Source organism: Aythya ferina (genome assembly GCF_964211825.1).
Source record: "Aythya ferina genome assembly, chromosome: 4".
Lineage (NCBI taxonomy): Eukaryota > Metazoa > Chordata > Aves > Anseriformes > Anatidae > Aythya > Aythya ferina.
Genome location: NC_140300.1, coordinates 50,525,012 through 50,543,285, shown reverse-complemented (window position 1 = coordinate 50,543,285; position 18,274 = coordinate 50,525,012). Strand labels below are relative to the sequence as shown.

At 37.6% G+C, this 18,274-nt stretch overlaps 1 long non-coding RNA gene across 3 annotated transcripts in view; it reads left to right on the top strand.

Annotated features, from left to right (window-relative positions):
• Positions 1 to 18,274, top strand: part of LOC311436545 — a 153,620-nt gene that overhangs the window by 54,161 nt on the left and 81,185 nt on the right. For 2 of the 3 annotated variants that reach the window (XR_014692929.1, XR_014692931.1), the window contains exons 2-5: positions 3,938 to 4,076; positions 5,300 to 5,398; positions 14,535 to 14,655; positions 16,066 to 16,240. This is a non-coding gene — a long non-coding RNA (uncharacterized lncRNA). The remainder of the gene's footprint in view (positions 1 to 3,937; positions 4,077 to 5,299; positions 5,399 to 14,534; positions 14,656 to 16,065; positions 16,241 to 18,274) is intronic. The other variant, XR_014692930.1, reaches the window with a different exon arrangement.

Below are 18,274 nucleotides of genomic sequence, written 5' to 3'. Positions count from 1 at the left end.
GTTGGAAAGGAGAAATGAAGCCGTTGGCTTAGACTTTCATTTGGGATTCATTTACTAGTCCTCATGTAAGTTAGCCTTGAAGATAGGGATTTGGAGAAAAATAGTCTTCTGTGGTAACAACATCAGCTAGATTGGCCAGGGCTAGCTATGTTGGCTCTTTTAATAGCATCAGGTAAAAATTATACTGTTGTGGCTTACTTGAAGAAGGGTTGAGGAGGTGAGAGCTGGTATGGAGATGCAGCAGAGGTGAATTCAAGGAGAGCAAGCCTGTGAGTCACCACTGAATCAGGAGGTGTCTCTCAAGAGGGCTCCAGATGGGTGAGCTTTGTGTAAAGGACAAAGACCTTTGGTCCTTTGCAAGATAGCTACTAGCTCTTGGTGCAACACGTAAGCTTAGTGGACAAAAAGATTTTGGTTTCACCCCTCTCTTGTTATCCTATAAACTGGCCTAATATTCAATTTAGGCCTGGTAGGGTTATAGTACTTGGCCTCTGTGCTGAAGAATGTGGCAGTTTGCCATTTCAATCTGTGCTGTGTGTCTAAGCAATTCTTGCCTGCCCATCTGAGCTGGGGAATAAGAAGGAAACAAAAGATGCAAGAAAGGCAAGCTGAACAGAAATTTCAGCTTTTGAATAAAATTTCTTTCATTTGCTTAATTTCCCATCTTGTACAACTTTACTTGCTCAAGTGTAACAAAATTTGTATTTATTTATTCTTTGTATAAACTCCAGCAAAACATTGGAGACAGCTCTTGGAGAGAAAAATCCAGTGTTACGTTTGTGTGTGCTTTGGAACATTTGGACACAATTCTCTTCCACCTCTTCAAGGACTGCTTTGTTTACCACATTGCTCATTGTTTTAGATAAGTACTTGGCTTCTAAAGTTGGCTCTTGCTGTGTTTGTTGCTTCTATATAGAAAAAGACAAACACATTTTAGCCTTTTGGCTACTTGGTCGTATGCTCTGAATGCATTTGTGAGATGGAGCCTCCCAGAAAGGACAAAAATAGTTAAGTTGCCTTCAAGCACAAATAGCCCACAGCTTGGGGTATACTTGGTAGGTATTTCTTACACTGCTCTTCCTTCACCTAGTCTGTAAACAATTTCTCTCTCTTCTTTCACTTAGCTTCCAAAAAAAAAATAATCTTTCATTCTGAAGTATGGGCATGACAGAAAGGAGGAGTCTGAGGGATCTTACAAAACTTTGCTGAGAAAGTTAGATGCAGCATTCTAATATAAAAATACAATTATATATATATCTTTCGTGAAGAATTGACCTTTATAAAAATGCTTATTTTTATTCCTCTCTTTACCTCTAAGTCTGTTACAGCATGTTGTCATCTTCATAAATTTCTAAAAGCTTAAGCCAAATCCTAGGTGACTGTATGAATTTTTGTGGGAGGGAGCTTTGTTGCAGAAAGCCATAGCTCTCCTTATTTCCATGTGAGTTCAAGGCAATCATGACTAACTACATTCCGGTACGAACAGGGAATCTTTCTGGCCATCTTGCTGGTGGAGTCATCATTCTTCCAAAATTGTTCATCTTTGCAACACTCTCCCAATAATTTCTGTATCTAAGATGTACTAAAAGCAAGTTTTTATTACTACTTACCTTCTTGTGTGGACACTGAAGTGGTCCTAAATAACCAAATTATGAGAAAATTACATTGTCTCACTTTCAGAGCAATGGAAATTAAACAAAGAGGTCACAGATGAAATTAAAGTCATAGCCATCTTGAGCTAATTCAAAGATAATGTTTTCACTCAGCAAGCAGTTTCTTTGCTTATGTTCACTCTCAGTTTGTTCTTCATATATTTTTCATATGAATTCAAACCCTTCAAAGAACTGATTATTGTACACAACTTATTTTTTTTAATCAACTTGCAAGTTGATTTGAAAAGTTATCCAGGTTGTGATAGCCATAAAGCAGGCTACATTGCTCCTTGTGTTCTCCTGAGTGTATCATGCTTGAGGCAAAAAGTTGCAGAAGCCAGTATGCCCTACCAGTTCCATTCCTTGTATGACAAGAGGTGATAGTGTAACCCCACATAAATATGGAATAGGTGCTGGTTCACTCATCTAAGCTCCTTAATTGAGCATGTTTGTAGGTGAGATTCCTTTGGAGCAATGTGCTGGGGCAATTGGTGACATGTTTGGACTACTGAGTTTATGCAGCAAGCTGAATGGCAGTACTACTACAAGGCTTTCTCATTTCAGAGGATTAGTTTATGTTGGACAAAGAGAGGCTCAAAAACTGGGTTAAGCATCTTTCTACATTTTGTGCTTGGGTAAAGTGAATTGTGATCTTATTTCTGAAAGCTTTTTTTTTTTTTTTTTTTTTTTAAATGATGGGCTTTATGTCCTGCCCATACTTCAACATGGCCATTGTAACTTTAAGAGCTAGTACATCTGCCTTAATGTAATTTTAATGTGATGCATTTAAGAAAAAAAGGCAGTTTCACCGGTGGCTGAGAAGTAATTAACATTTGGTTACTGAAAAAACTTGTGTTAATAGAAATTTGCTTAGAGGCATGCTGAAAAGTAAGCAGGACAAGCATCAAGGTTGGGTGTACTTCTTTGGGATATCGTAGCACATGATGAGGCAATAAATGTGTTTTTTAATGTCTTACTTATTTGATATTCATGTAATTTACTTTACAGCCTCCTATTTTACAGTACTTAATATCAAATCACACATCAATATACAGCAGCAAAATCTGAAAATGACATAATGAAGTACAAGCAGCTGTGAGATGCATCATAAACACGGCAAAAAATGATGTGAAACAAATAATATTTTATAGTAGAATTATACAATTTGCTAGAGATATTTACCAGAAATACCTTCTCTGCATTGACTGTTCACAACCCAAACACTTCATGGTATAAATAAAACTATATAACATAACATATTTTCTAAACCTGAGACCACCATTAGGTACTTCTGGATTGTTGCATGGCAGATTTTACTTTGTGTGGTTGGTTTTAAACAAAAAGGGAGACAAAGTCCTGTCATAACTGCACTTGGAAGAATTACAGGATGGAATTGTCAATGTTTTTCAGATTTTTTTATTTTCTTTTCATTTTCCAATGGGGGAAATTTACTAAGATTCTTCCATCATTCAAAGCAAATCTATCCACCACCACCTCCTGTGGTGGAAAAAAAAAAAAATCAGAACAGAGAAAGGAAAGAAGAATTTTAGCCAGAGCAATAATACCATAAGTTGACAACTGTATGTGTTGGGTGTTGAGTGAGAGTCATAGGGCTTTGGGATAGAATAGTAGTCTGTACGAAAAATGGTATTTTACTTAACCAGTAGTCTTGAAAAGATCGTCAGTCCTGACAACATTTATGAATACAGCTTATACAGTTCCATTTTTCTCTGGTTATGCTGCCATAAAACTTTCTTAATCAGTGGAAATCTCACATGTGACACTGCTGCCATAAATTTTTATAATGGTCAGTTAAATGAAGACACTCTCTTGAAGCACTTCTAGTATGTTTAGAACTGATGACTGGTACAAAAATCTAAACGACAGTTTTATTTTCTGGGCAGAGCCATGTAAAGTTTGTAAATTACTAAAAGCCTGCTTTGTAATTCCCTTTAAATCTCCTGTTTTACATTTTGTTTTGAAAGAAATCTGCAATTACCTTAGCCCCCAACAGTAGTTTACTAAAATATTTTCCAACAGGTAAATTATTATGGGGTTTCTGAATGGAAGAACAATGAAAGAAAAAAAAAAAGAAATAACAACAACAACAACAAAAAAAAAAAAAAAACAAAAAACAAAAAACATTTATTTTAGCAGAGGAAGAAAACACATTTTTGGAATAACGTGGCTAGCATTTTTTGAACATGCTATGTTACTGGAGATAAATTTATAGCACTTTACAGTCCAAGGGAATTCAGACTCATGCTGTTTTTTTATGGTTGTAGAACTCACCGGTTTGCTTCAGTGGTGACTATTTCTACCTGAAGATGCATGCATTTTTTCAGCTTTTTCTACCAGTATTAGCCTTTGTGTCCAGTAGCTATGACAAATGAAGAAATTACACCTCATCAAGATGAAGTACTGGTGAGTTTTCTTCACAATGCAGACACTTCTCATTAAATCTATGTTTCCTGCTACTGCATTCTCTTTCTCCAACTATGGAAATAATGCAATGCATATAAAAACATCAGAAGATACGCAGCTGAAAACATAATCCCTTCCATTCATACTTCTAATTTGACTTTTTATTTCCTTCACAAGCAAAATTATATGTTGTCTGGGGAAAATGTTGTTGAGATACTAGAAAGCAACCTAAATCTGAGAAGATCAAAAAACATGGCAAGCTTGTTTTCCTGAAGTCTATATTCATTCGTTTCTGAAGTATGGTTAACATGGTTCTTTTTAATCTTCAGGAGTTAAGTCATGCAAAACAATTTTGTGCTGTGGCATGGAAACATTTCCAAAGCGTTACAAGGTTAGGAACGATATATTAAGTGTTTTCTATGATGTAATTTTATAAAGACTACTAGTTAATTCCCAGTTTCTCAAAGTATCAAACTGTTACTTTATTCAGCTGATAATACTTGTCCAATTTTCAATGAAAATTCTGATAGAAGAAAAAGATGAATTGCTGAGTATTAGAGAAGCACATTCTCCTGTTTTTGGCAGTGGCTGCCAAACTGGAGAGCTGTCCCATCCCCTCAATTAGATTGAAGCTGTACTGATGCCTGATTGCTGCTAATTAAGCATTTAAAATGTTGGAGCTTCAGGCTACAAACAAAAGAAAACATCCAAGGTTCATTGTGCCTTAAAGATCCTATGGACAGATATTGCCAAATCTTTACATTATACATTCATATCAAACAATCTTCTGAAGAGCTGGCAGTCAGTATTTATATTTGCCCCATTATATCTTTGCAAATGAAATCCGAGGCACAAATAAGTAGTGCCTTGTAAATAAATAAAAGAACAACTTTGCTATTTAGATGTTTCATTTCAGTTATATTCCTACTTACGTATGCACAGCTAACAAATTAAAAGTCCATAGGCTACACCTTATTCAATGTATCTTTTAAATGTGGTAAGAAGTAAATTTATTTGCAAGTATAATAGTTATACCAGCACTCTCTCAAAATTCAACAGCAAATTATTGTTTCAATATCATATCTATAATAATAAAAATTCAACAACTCAAATAAAATTCATGCCACATTCACTGTAACAACTACTGGGAATTAAACACTCTCTATTTTATTAAAGCTGTTATTTAATTGCATACCAAGTCAGTTCATGATTTTCTCTTACAGCTTCACATGATGTGTTGAACAGGAAAGTGAAAAAGATTGAAATAGCTTCAGTGGGACATTAAGCACCTCAAAGAAGATAAGTACCTGTTACCAAAGAAGGTAAGCCTCTGTTGTCTTTCCTAAGATAAGGCACTAGCTTAAGATGACTCATTGGATCCCATCTAGGAGCCATTTGTGATATCATGGCTTTACAACTAACAGTGCAAAAGACCACTGAGGTGATGTAAGGCATTTGTGGAAGAGCCTGGTCATTACCCACAGTGCTGAGCACAGCCATCTCTTCTGAGGGCACCAGCAGAGACATCCTTGCTGTGTCTGGCACCTGGGACAGGCAACCAGTGTGGTGGTGAGTCTTCTCTACAACATGTGTCCTTAATTTCAGGGCAATCTCTCAGCTTTGCACTAGGCCTCTCAGTCCTATTCTGTGTTGCTGTTTTATCAGCTTGATAAAGCTGCAACAGGAAACTGTTGGAAGATTTAAATCACAGCTTGTAGTCAGGAATAGTTTGGTGAGATCAACTGTGATGAATTTGAGTATCTTAAAATCAGAAATAGCTTGTGATGTATGATAATACAGATATTCTGAACATGAGTGCATACTGTCGCTGTGTTAAATCATGGAGGAGCTGTAATATATCATACCTTTGCACATATTTAAACACAATTTTTGTTTAAAGCAAAAAGAAATTAGAAGAGCATCTCTGGCTGTACTTACATCAGTACAAATGAAACAATCTGTAGTCTTTAACATGTATGGAAGCAGCCCTTTTAAGTGATTAATATAATAATATTGATTGTAATTAGTATTGTTTTCTATCAGCCTCTAATTCGGAGCACAGTGTGCCTAGTATCTTTTGCCTACAAATCTTGATTGTTCGCTTAAAAAAGTGCCCATATAGGTCAGCCTTCATGTTGTTGCATTACTCTGCTCTGCTGCTCAAGCAACAGTGTGTAATCAGAGTTTTATTCTTAGATTTTTCCTGATAAAGTATGAGGAATACATAGGGGATGGCAAGTGCCTTCAAACGTATCTCATCTGAAAGCAAGTGGCAGCCCATTGAGCCTGTCCTAGGGCTTGCAATCCAAACAAATTCAGTGCTGGTGGCACCAGTGGGGACTGTTCTCTGCAGTGTCTGTGAATATATTCAGTATATATTCACTGTACTTTTCAGGTCCCCTGGATGCCCAGCTAAGACACTAAGAATCATCTCTGGATGATTGCCAGATGGGATATAGTTTGTTTCCTACAGATCAATACTCTGGGCTGGAGGGACTGCGCTGGTGGTTTCTCGCTTCTGCATGAGCATAATTAATTACATAGGTGAGCTCTGTGTTTAGACATCCTTTCATCCTTGATCTGCCTAACAGGCACTCTTCTAGGGATTATCTTCCCTCCTCACTGACTAATTTAACAACAGACTTTATCTGTGTCATTTGAGATAAAGATGAGAGACACAGTGCTGTCTATCGGCACTCTGAGTTTTGTAGTGTTTTAAATAAGTGCCTTTCTAACGTAAACTCCATTATGAAAGATACAAAGGAAGCCCCCACTGCAAGTATTCTAATCAAAGGAGAACTCCCCTGGTGCTACTGAGGACAGAAATTGTGATGAGCTCTGTTCTGCTCTAAATTACTAATTGACTTTTTCTAAAGAACACCTACTAGGAATCTTGAAGTTTTATAGCAAATGCTAAACAGCAGCTGTTTTCTAATTGTTCTTCCCATTCTATACTCCACACAAATATCTTTTTGAATAATAAGCTGGAGACACTTCCAGTTAGAAACAGTGCAGATCAGAGAAAGCTAAGTAAATCTAAGAGGATAGGTCTTAAGCCCATAGAAGACATGAAATTTATGGATGAGTTTTAATAATTCTCTCTTTAAAGTTATTTTGCCTGTTAGTATTTCCATGGCTTGTATTATGGCATGAGAGACTAACATGCTCTTACCTATCTGCCTATTATGACACAGAGAAAGAAGTATTTACAGCATTAAATCCGAGTTTTATATAACTAAATCACTATGTTTTTACCGTGGTCTTTTCCAACCCTAATGATTCTATGATTCTGTGATTATTGTTAGAAAATCATCATTGATGATCATCTTGATAATTCAAGAAAATGACTAGTAACAGGATGTTCTTCTAGACAAAATCAGACTCTTTATACCAAATTTTCAAACATATTACAGCCACTGTGTATAGGCAAATATATATATATGCCTCTTTGCCTACATCTGTAGTATCTTGCATTGTACTCAGCCAATTCAACGGCTTGTGTGGGCCAGTGTTAAAATTTGTACATAGTTCTTATCCCAGGGCAAGCATCTTACATATGACTGATATTAAAATTTTTGTACTGCTCCAGAGTAGACTCCTTTTCTGTTAATACTGGCTAGGTGTTTTACAAACATAAAGGTAGAAAAGGAGTCAAAAAATATTGGTGGGAGGGATACTTAAAAACAGAAGTTAGGAAACAAGAAACAGGTTACAATTCTGAAGGTGTTCTCTCTGAATAATTTATTTAACACTTTAAATAGTTGGCCTGGTTTTCAGTTCTGTCAAGTCAATTTAGATATCTTAATATACTTTTAGGAATGTAATTAAAAATTTCATCAAAATTTTAGTATAGCTCCAAAAATATTTCTGATGAAGCTGAAGGTGGTTGCAGAGGACAGCACACCTGTGTATGTCATACAGTACATTTTCATCAGGATAGCAGTTGGAGCCAGGTAAATCAGCTATGACATGCTGTATCAAGTTTAATCCACAAATATGCCTTACCAAATGACTGTTTTTAGGTCTTAAAGTGCAAAATCTAAAGATGCCACTACCTATTCATGGGCAAAACTTACCCTTGCCTGAGATGATTGGTTCCGGGGTGACCAGCAGACCAGAGCATTACAGAGCCCAAACTGCATTCTCTTTATGGACAGCCTGAATTCACCATGCCAGCAGGTCTGCTCTGCACTTGCCTCAGACAACAACAGGACCTTTTGCTACGGAAACCTTTCTGTCTTGTTTTCTCAGTGGTCTGTCATGCAATTTGGCTGCAAGAGATTGAATGGACAGGCCAGATTTGCAGGGGGTAAATCCGTGCCATGGATAAATAGAGCCTGGTGTGGGAGGCGCTCCCTGTGGTGCATCAGCTGCTACATCACCCCAGATCTAGAGACAGAGTATGTTTCAGTAGTTACACTGCACAGGCATCTGGCAAACTTAGCTTTGGGGCTGCTGTTACACTAACTACTGTCTCATTATAACTGGAAACTGTCTCCGTTGAACCATGTCTGATCAGAGGTTCAGCGAGTGCACTGTGATAAATTGCTGCTAGGTTAGAGGTCTGGCATCTTTAACATTTATCCACTTTGGTGTGAATGACTATAAAAACCACAAGGCAATAAGGGCTCTGATTTCAAAGAGGACTGCCTGCGTGAACAAGGCATGCAGGACCTGCCTCTGTGTGAACTTTTGAGCAAGGAGGCATTTTATATTAAATTGTCTTTTCCATCATCTAATCTTCTTGCCTTGGGAATTCAGTTGTGAACTGACCCCAGTCCATCATGCTATACATAAATTACTAACAGAACTTTGAAGTTCTTTCCACATTTACAGAGGAAGTTCAAAAGTATATCCTGAAGGGATTCACAACAGATATGTTTTGGAAATTAAAGAAAATAACAGGCAAGAGATTCAATATCCAAGTGAATCTTGTATCAAGGAGGACAATATTACCAGTGATTCAGAGTATCCATCATGTCAAAATGTGCTAATAGGCAAACTGGCCTGCCTGCACAGTTATACAGAGTTATGTGTTTATTTGTAGATATATATGTGTGCTTTTACATGTATGCAGATGGGGATAAATGACACCTGAGTATGGGGACATAACATCTGAACTTCTTCCAGATTGTGAGTATGTGAAACTGGTCAAATAGCTGTTTTCCCTGTGTAGGTAATGGCTGTCAGTTATGCCCTCTTAACAATGATCCCTCATCAGATTTCACACAAACAAGTCATCACACATCTTATAACAATTTCTAAAAATTAAATTATTTACATAGAGAATTCTTATTGCTTAGGTGGGCGGCTACAGTAGTTTATGAATACTTTAAAATCAGAAACAATTAATGCAGATTTATTTTTTAATCTGGTACTATGAAACCTTTTAATATTCAGAGTAAACATTTTAGGGATTGTTGGTATTTTTGGAGTGTAGGTAGCTTTTCACAAAAATTAAGGCCTTGTTGCATTGATGTACTTAAGCTGCATACTTAATTTTGAGCACATTCTGGACCCCACCCAAATCTTTGAAAGGCTCGGCAAAAGATTGTGCTGAATTCAGTGACAGTTAGTATATGCTCAAGTGCTTTCCTGAACAAAAATCTAAACTCATACAAGGCTTCTACAGCCTCTCAAAATCCCCCCCCCCCCCAAAGGCAGGTTTTATGCTGCGGACAGAATGTGCTGCAGGTAGACTTTCTTATCTTTGCCTGCATCTGCTTGCAGCTGATCCAGCACTGCTCCTGCATTCAGAGAATTCAAGGGAGGAGGAGGCATATGTGGATTTCCCTCCTCCCAGCTTTTCTCATCTGCAAAGCCTGATTCTCATAGAGGGAGAGCCCATCAGATGTCAGCAGATTAAGCTGAGAACTTGCAGTTCTGGTTTTGCACTTCATCTTTGCAGGCCAGAATGAACAGGCTCTCATTCTTGCACAATTTGGGGTGAGCTTAATCAATTAGAAAGGAGCTTGAGTTATGTATGTTGTGCTTCTGTTGTCCAATAAAACATTTGGATTTGTTAACTGGTGAGTGACAAGCCAAATGCACAAACTAGGTTGAGGTATTGTTTATTTCAGAGCTGTGCAAGTCTGGGTACCAGCTGGTGTTCCACAAGGTTGGCCCAACTCTGGACTTTCTGTTTTTTATACAACTCTACACAAGTCTACTCTGCAATATGAGGCTAGTATTAATGTCCTATTAAAAATTTCACTCAGGAGGTGTCAAATAACTCTTGAGATGTGGTGATAGTCATACTTCTACTCCGAGAACCAACACTTGACCTCAAAATTATCTGTTAGAAAGTGCTGCCTTTTTAGAGAAATTTGGTAAGAAATCTTTTATACTGAAGGAGCAATTGAAATAACAAAATGCCATATATGTGTGGTGCAGGAAACAGCAACCCTTCTGCAACTAGCTCAGGCATTTCAAGAAATGTCTGTTGACTGTCATGTTTGGAGCAAGGGTAGTATTTTCATTTCATTTGTAGACTATGACTCTAAATGCTACATTAAAGTACAGGAGGTAATCATTAGAAATTTTATGAAAACTCAAAATGTAGCCTATGCATTTGAGAACTTCTGTCCAAGAAATCTGCCTTGGTCCGGACACATGCCTGCTTTTGAAACCCAGGCTTTCAATTACTATGCAGAGTATTGCCATTAAGCTTATGAATGAAAACAGTTACTGTGGTATATGTGGGGTTGCTAACTTTCCCTAAACCTTCCCCTTTTTGAACTGTATTTATAGTTCTGTTTTTCAGAGCTGCCTAGTCTTCATCGCATGATGCACTGCGGTACATTGCTTGGTTAAAGGTTCTTTTCAAGGCTGATAGCACATAGAGATACTGTGAAGAAAGCTAATAAACTTACCTTAATTTTCTGTAGTCTTCATCAGGTGGGCTGTGAATGAAAATAATTTCTTCCAGTTCTATGTTTTGCACTGTCTGTCTTTATTTATCCAGTCATGACCTTGCAAACAGCAGTATATTTCCTTTTGACTATGAAGACAGATTGTGCAGTTCCTGGTAGGGCTTACTGGAGAAGTTTTATTGTGCATTATGGTTCATGCAAAATGCAGTAGTGTCTCAGCTTGAGCCAGAACCGTTGTGACCATGATAAGCTTGCTCTGTTTCCTGTATTAGTTCTTTATAAAATAATTGGTTATATGATGAACAACTGTTAGATTTTTCTGAAAGTCCTTGGTAAGGAGAAAGGATTACATTTGAAACCCTCCTTATGAAATTTCTCCTGCTTCATACTTGTGTTTTTACATGCCTTTCATAAAGCCATTCAGTGAGTAAGTTGAAACTCAAGATACATGCAGCAGAAGCTAGCTATTGTTGGTAAAGGTGAAGAGATGGGTATTATCAGAGTTCTAACAAGGCTCTGTGGGCATTTTTTTTTCTTTAGTTGTGCTTGCTGGTAGGACTTGGATGAAAAAGTGTATCTGGTGGATCACCCAACATAAACGGCTCAGAAAAGTCACAGGCACAGCTAGGTTGCGGAGTCAACAAAACTGCTGGCACATGGCTATGAACAAGAAAAGCTTCTTCATGTGGGGCATCAGCGAAAGCAGTGCTGAGAGCAGGCAGTAGCTACAGCACGAGCAGGCTTACTGGTCTGGGGATATCCTTCAGGACAGGATCCAGGCAGGCCCAGACTCTTCTCTCCCTCCAGCCCAGGCTGGGAAACAAAGCAGAAGGAGCAGAGTCCTGTTGTGCTCTGCCTTTCTCTCCTGGCCTCTTCCCGACCATGGACAGTGAGTCACCGACACTCAGGACAGGGTCTGATGCAGAGATGTCATTGCTTGCAGCAACGTGGCATCTGTTTGGTAACGTCTGTTCCTTTGTCCCTAGATTGTGCTATAGCATTTCTAGTAAGCTGTAAGGAGACTTGTCCTTGAACTTTTGCTGTGGAATCAAAACGAAAATTAGAAGGTAGATTTGTAACAAAATGAACATGTAATTTAGTGATATAACAGGGAGTGATTAGGTCAGAAGGGCTAAATGCCACTACTCCTTGGAAGAGGGGTAGCAGGGTGAGCTAGCACAGCCAGCAATCAATAATCAATGACATGGCAAAGTAGGGAGGTACGTGGTGGAAGGAAGGGTGTCAGGATAACTTGGAAAACTGGTCTAAAAACTGGATTAGACCTGTGTAATGATTATGGTTAGCATATAACCTATATGATCATTTAAAGAGTTATTAATGTCTTCTTTTTTTGAAGGATTAACTTTAATAGCATATGTATTTAAATTGCTCCAACTTTTCTGGATCTTAAGTGCTATATTTAGTACAGTAAGAGTTTTATTTTTGATATTTGATATTTTATATGCAAGCCAGAGAAGACCTCAGGATGCTCATATCTTTGTGATATTACAAAAAAAATTGTCCTTGGATTTCAGTTTCTACAAATGTAATCAGTTCTTTCCCTTTGACAGTGCTGTTATTACATACACATTCATGTGCACTGTATTTCTTATATTTCTTATTAATCTTGTGAATAGTGTAAAGAATATGCGTGTATTTACATGCATATACGTACATGGGGAGGTAATTAATTCACCTGTTCTTGATGTTTCTTTTTGATTCTGCCAGACTCTTCAGCATTATATTTTGTTATTTAATAATGTTCTGATGAAAGTTGTAAAACCAGAACATTATTAAACTTATTTTTGCTGCCTTAGTAAATCTATCTATAAGTTAGATGCTTTAAACAGTATTCTCTGCATCATCTATCTTTTTACAAGGAATGTGAAATAAAAGATTCTTCTGAAACATAAAAGTGCTGAATTTACTTCAGCATTCTTGACATCAGCCTAAGGCTGGTGAAAGATCAGGATCCAAAATGAAGATGTATCAGTCTGCTAAGTTCAATCAGTGAGGCGTCCCAACAGTACTATTCAAATTTTTAAAGTTATGCATTTGCTTAAGTATTGTACTGGTGTATATGGCTTCTCTTGTCTGCGTGGAGTATCCAACCAAACCAAGAAAAACTCCAAATTTAAAGCCAAACTTTTCAAATGAACCACTTGTATATGCTAAACTTCTAGTAGTTTGAATTATAGATGCTGCTAAACTATGGAGATAATCATGATTCAGTATGTTCTTAAACATACATGTACATGTATTTACTGTTGAACGCATATTTAAAGTTTGCTCCTTCATGAGACAGGTTCTACATGAGCAAAAGAGGGCCTCACTGCCCTAGTCCCTCCTGACACACTGCCTGCTGGCAGGATGAATAGACATACGTGCTGTGTACAGACATTGCATTTACAGCTTGTCTTTTTATATCACAGCACTGCATAGAATCGGGCAGAAAAGTCCATTTTGAATGATGTGCATGTTTGTAGCAAGGCACTATATCACTGTATCAGGATTATCTTTTTTCTTCCGTTTTTCTCCTTTTATTTTTACACATATCTTCCAGTGAAGATGAGTTTTGAATGAAAGACAAAAATTTGTGAGATGTTTTGCATGACTTTTAGTGGGTGTTGACAGAAATGCCAATCTGATTCATAAACACAGAAAAACAGATTAATTTTCATTCAATTGTACAAAATGTACAAAATGAACTACACGGTACAGTTAGTAAAATGCAATACAGTACTTATAAAATAAGAGTCTGTATTTTCAACAGCTCACCTGATATAGGCAGGATGGATTGTGCCATGGTTTATATAGCAGTGTGTGTAATGGCCATGATCCCTCTTGCTGTGATTGTCTACATTCCTTCTGAGTTTGCAAGGTCTGTTTTGTGATTACATCTGCTTTGTACTCAGCAAAATTTGAATTTTATTAAATGTATTGGTACTCTCCCATTCTAATGTAGATTTCCAATAAGTTTGCAAAGGGAATATTTTTTACCTTATCTTCATGACCATTTTACAAAGATATTTCAGTTTGTGTGTTTGGCGTTCTGGATTTAAGCTCTGAAAATATCACATTGGCTTCAGAGTCACTTGTGCCCTTTGCGATTGTTATTCCAATGCCTAATATTTATTTTTACTTGACTTAATTTTAAACCAGAAGGTAAATCAAAGTGAATAGTTAGATATTTGAGTTTAAATATATATTCCTAAGTTAGTATAATAGGATAGATGCTTAAGAAATATGGTATAAATTGGGTATATGAGAAATGTATGTAATCATATGACATTTAGCAGTGATTATTTAATTTTAAAGCATTTACAGTGCAATTTGTGACAATTATATTAAATTACATCATATTTGCAATTCCTTTTTGAATTATAAAGCATTGTGAAGTACATGAAATTAGCATTTTTGTTTCTATTTTCATGTCCTTTAAGGTAAAACAAACAAACAAACAAACAAAATATATATATATAGTAAGTGACATGTTATAATGAATTCTTTTGATATTCAGAAGAATTTTGCTGTCTTTTGATAAAGAAATAGTCTATGATTTAGTAGATATTTTTCTGTACCTTAGCATAGGGCTACCAGATGGCAGCTCCTGACAGATCCATTCAGCATCTTCAGACTGTTTGAGACCCCAGAGTCCAAGGAACTGGGACCAAAACCATGGCTCCTGTGGCACTCCTGTAGGGCAGGTGAAAGCACAGTTGACTCTTCACTTCTCTAATCTGGGGACTCAGATCATCTTCAGCACTCTCTCTCTGCTCTTGCTGTCTGCACTTTAAGTAGGATTTAGCACCCTGGTTTCAGGAGGATCCTTTGCATGCCCTCTAAGCTTGTCTTTCACCATGAAAGCTCTCCACTTCTGCAAGACAACTCTGCCTTAAGGGAAGGGCCAGTGGGGCCTGTCCCTTGAGCAAGAGAGAACTGTCTCTTATCTTCCAGAAAACACAAATTCCCTGTACCTTTAATGCATAGACTCAACCTGTGTATATCACAGAATGGTTAAGGTTGGAAGGGACCTCTGGAGGTCATCATATGCCTCAGATTTGTTTTATTTGTATTTTTACTTGTATTAGTATTTTTTATTTTTATTTTTTTTAAGAAGCCCCTCCACACACCACACACCTGTATCCCTTCGACACGCCAGGACACTGGACAGGACTCCTCCAGTTTGAGGAATATGAAAACACCTAGGCTGGGCGCAGAAAGGTGGTTCAGCTGAGCCACCTGTGCCTGCTATTGCCTTTGGATGCCCTTCAGCACAGCACCCCCCCCACATCATGGCAGAGAGGCCAGCTCAGCGCAGGGCATGGCACCTTGTCCTGTGTGGCTGCCTGGTCTCCTCTGCGGGCCCTGTGTGACTTTCCTCAGGAGACAGCTGGCAGCGAGTATGCTGCCTGTGATAGCTTCTGTGCGTTTGGCCTGCCCTCAGTGCCTCCTGACTTCAGATTGAGCTTTGGGAGCATGACAGAACAAAAGCAGGTCCTTGGAGCAAACGTGAAACACTCGGTAGCAGATGCCTGCTCTGAACAGCCACATCAATGGCATTTAGCCTCTTCAGCAAGCTCTTCTCTGAGCTTGCTTACTTTGTACATCTACACCTCTGTCAATTAGCCTTTTATTATGCAGATTTCACTTCAGTTTACTTGGAAAATAATACTGAATAACATATTTACTGGTACTAATGAGTATTGACTTGAGATATTTTTTTTCTATTCACGCTTAATGACTTAAATAACCAGCAGTTTGCTAAGCTGCAGCTGGTGTCTTTGCTTTTCATTTTTTATTTTTCCCCCTTCTTTATCTTCTCCTTTGCAGGGGGGAAAAAAAAATGACTCTGAAAGGCATTACCAGTGCTCAGGTACATGCCGGGTTTCAGGATGAAAAATAATACATATTAAAAGCATGTAGGTGGGCAAAGTAATGCGTGCTTCCAGGATGAAAACCCTTCCTGAAAGGCTGATTGTCCCATCTGACACACCCTTTGAGTAGCTCATAACTGCTGCTGTAGGAGACAAAATTTTTATTTCTCTATGTCCTGTACTTAGGAAGCAAGGAGTGGACCAACTGAGGTAACTCTTTTTCCTTCTACTTTCCTCCAGTCCCTCTGCCTGTCTCCATTTGAGGTGAAGAGCACCTCCTCTGCTCAGTTCCTTTCCTTTTCCAAGGAGGACTGAAAAGAGGGTAGGTGGGTGACAAACCCATGACAACTTCTCCCTACCTAGCCTTGGAAGGAGAGAAGAGATGAAGAGTCCAGTGACAACTGAGATTAAGAAGGTAAAGTAGCTATAATGGAGAAAATGGGAAGGAACAGATGTGGGGAACGTACTGATATGGGAGCTGTACAGTGCAGAGAACTGCTAGATAGGTTTAATGATAGGAGTCTTGCTTTTTAAAACCCTATTAAGTGCTCAGCTGTAGCTGGAGTCATTGCAGATTTGAGGACTATGATCAGGAGATAATGTTTATCAGGACAAAATCAAAGAAGACTTTTTTTTCTTTTGATTAAGTAAAATGAACAGATCGTATTTAGTCCTTATGTCAAATGAGATTGCCAGAATAGTTTAATTGCTGATGAGGAAGAGTAACTTTCAGGCTTTTTTTCTTGGATGCCACTAACTGACTCATTAATTGAGAATCTATGCATTTATATGACAAGTGTTTTACCTTTGATTGATGATATCTTCTGTTCATTTCTCTTCTGTGCCATATCTGATAGCAACACAGTTTTGATTCCTTATCTCTCTAAAATTGTTCATACTTTAAGGGTAAACTCCAACTGTAAGTTCTGTTGAGCAGTTCTAAGAATAAAAACCTTTGCTCTCTTAACAGTGAAAACCTATATAATGTGATTTTTTATGTGTTTTAAACAGAGACTTCTAACCTCTGCATTATACCTTCAAGTTAACCCCAACATTTCTGTAACATCCGGTGTCAATCTATATCCTAATACTTTTTGTAGATCACCTAATGTAATGCTGTATTGCAGCTATCAGATCCTCAGGCTGCTGTGTTGGCCAGAGACACTCTCTAGAAGACATAGCTTACAGGACCCCATAGGCATCTTATGAAAGATAGTAGTAGCAAATTAAAGCAGTCTGATGTACTGTTAATGACATAGCTAAAGAGCAGTTAACAGGGAGAAGCATGGAAGAAAATCCATTTGAATGATGCAAAAAGAGAGGAATTGTGAAAACTTGGAGCTGCTCTGACATCCTACATGAATATTATTTAGATTCTTGTCAACAAAATAAGAGTAAGAGCAGAGAAAAATGTAGTGATATGAAAAAATGTAGGCTTGTAGTGATATGCACCAACTGGACTATTCTGACACTGGTGTTTGACCAAGTTCTTGTGAAATAGCATTGGCAATTCTGAGTATGTGTGTATGGACAACTGTTATAAATAGTATAAAACAAAATAGGAATAATCAATTATGTTTCTTTGTTGTATTTTCTCTTACTAGCAATCCACACAGTGTGATATAATCTGTTCTTTTTCAATGCATAACATTTTGAGAGGAAGAAGTACATGAAAAGTGTATTTTTCAAGAGATCTGTAATTTGTTGTCTGAATTTCACATAAGGAATACTTGCATGTCACATACACAAAATATTTATATGTATTCATTCAGGCTGAGTGTTTAAAACCAAACAACATATCAAATCATTTAATTAAGAATCAGAAAACATACTGTTTAACAAAATGCTTTGTAAATACTGCAAGAAATGGAAAGTGGCCAAATTTCTACAAATTTCAACATGGCCTGTAGCCTTTGTTCAGTCAAAATTCCCCTGAAATTACTGGGAATTCTGACAAATCAGGACTGGGGGGAGAAATCCTGTCATTAGAAGAGACATTATTTGCTAGAGTGGCAGCAACATTTAGTCACAGAACACAAACCAAAGATGGGAAGACTATGTGTAGTTAAATTGAGTGCTCAGATTTTATTTAAAAGTAGGCCTGTTTTAGATACAAATCACAGAGGATGTGGAAAACGGAACAAGACAAAACTGTTGTCACTCTCATGAATAGTTTCAGTTCTAACTGTACATGTGTGGTTTTTCAAAGGATTTAAGTCTGCAGATGGTCCTTCACCTTGCTATTGAGCACTCTCACGGATGATGCTTTGAAGGAACAAGTTAAATAAAGGTTGTAATGATGCACAGATTTATACATCATGAGTTATGCTTAACATCCATCTTTCCACTGGAAATAAATTTCGTGGTGCTGGGGGTTTCAGCTGAGTCCTGATTTATTCACAGGTAGCAAGTTCTGGCATACCTTGATGTGGGTTGTGAGGACAATGAT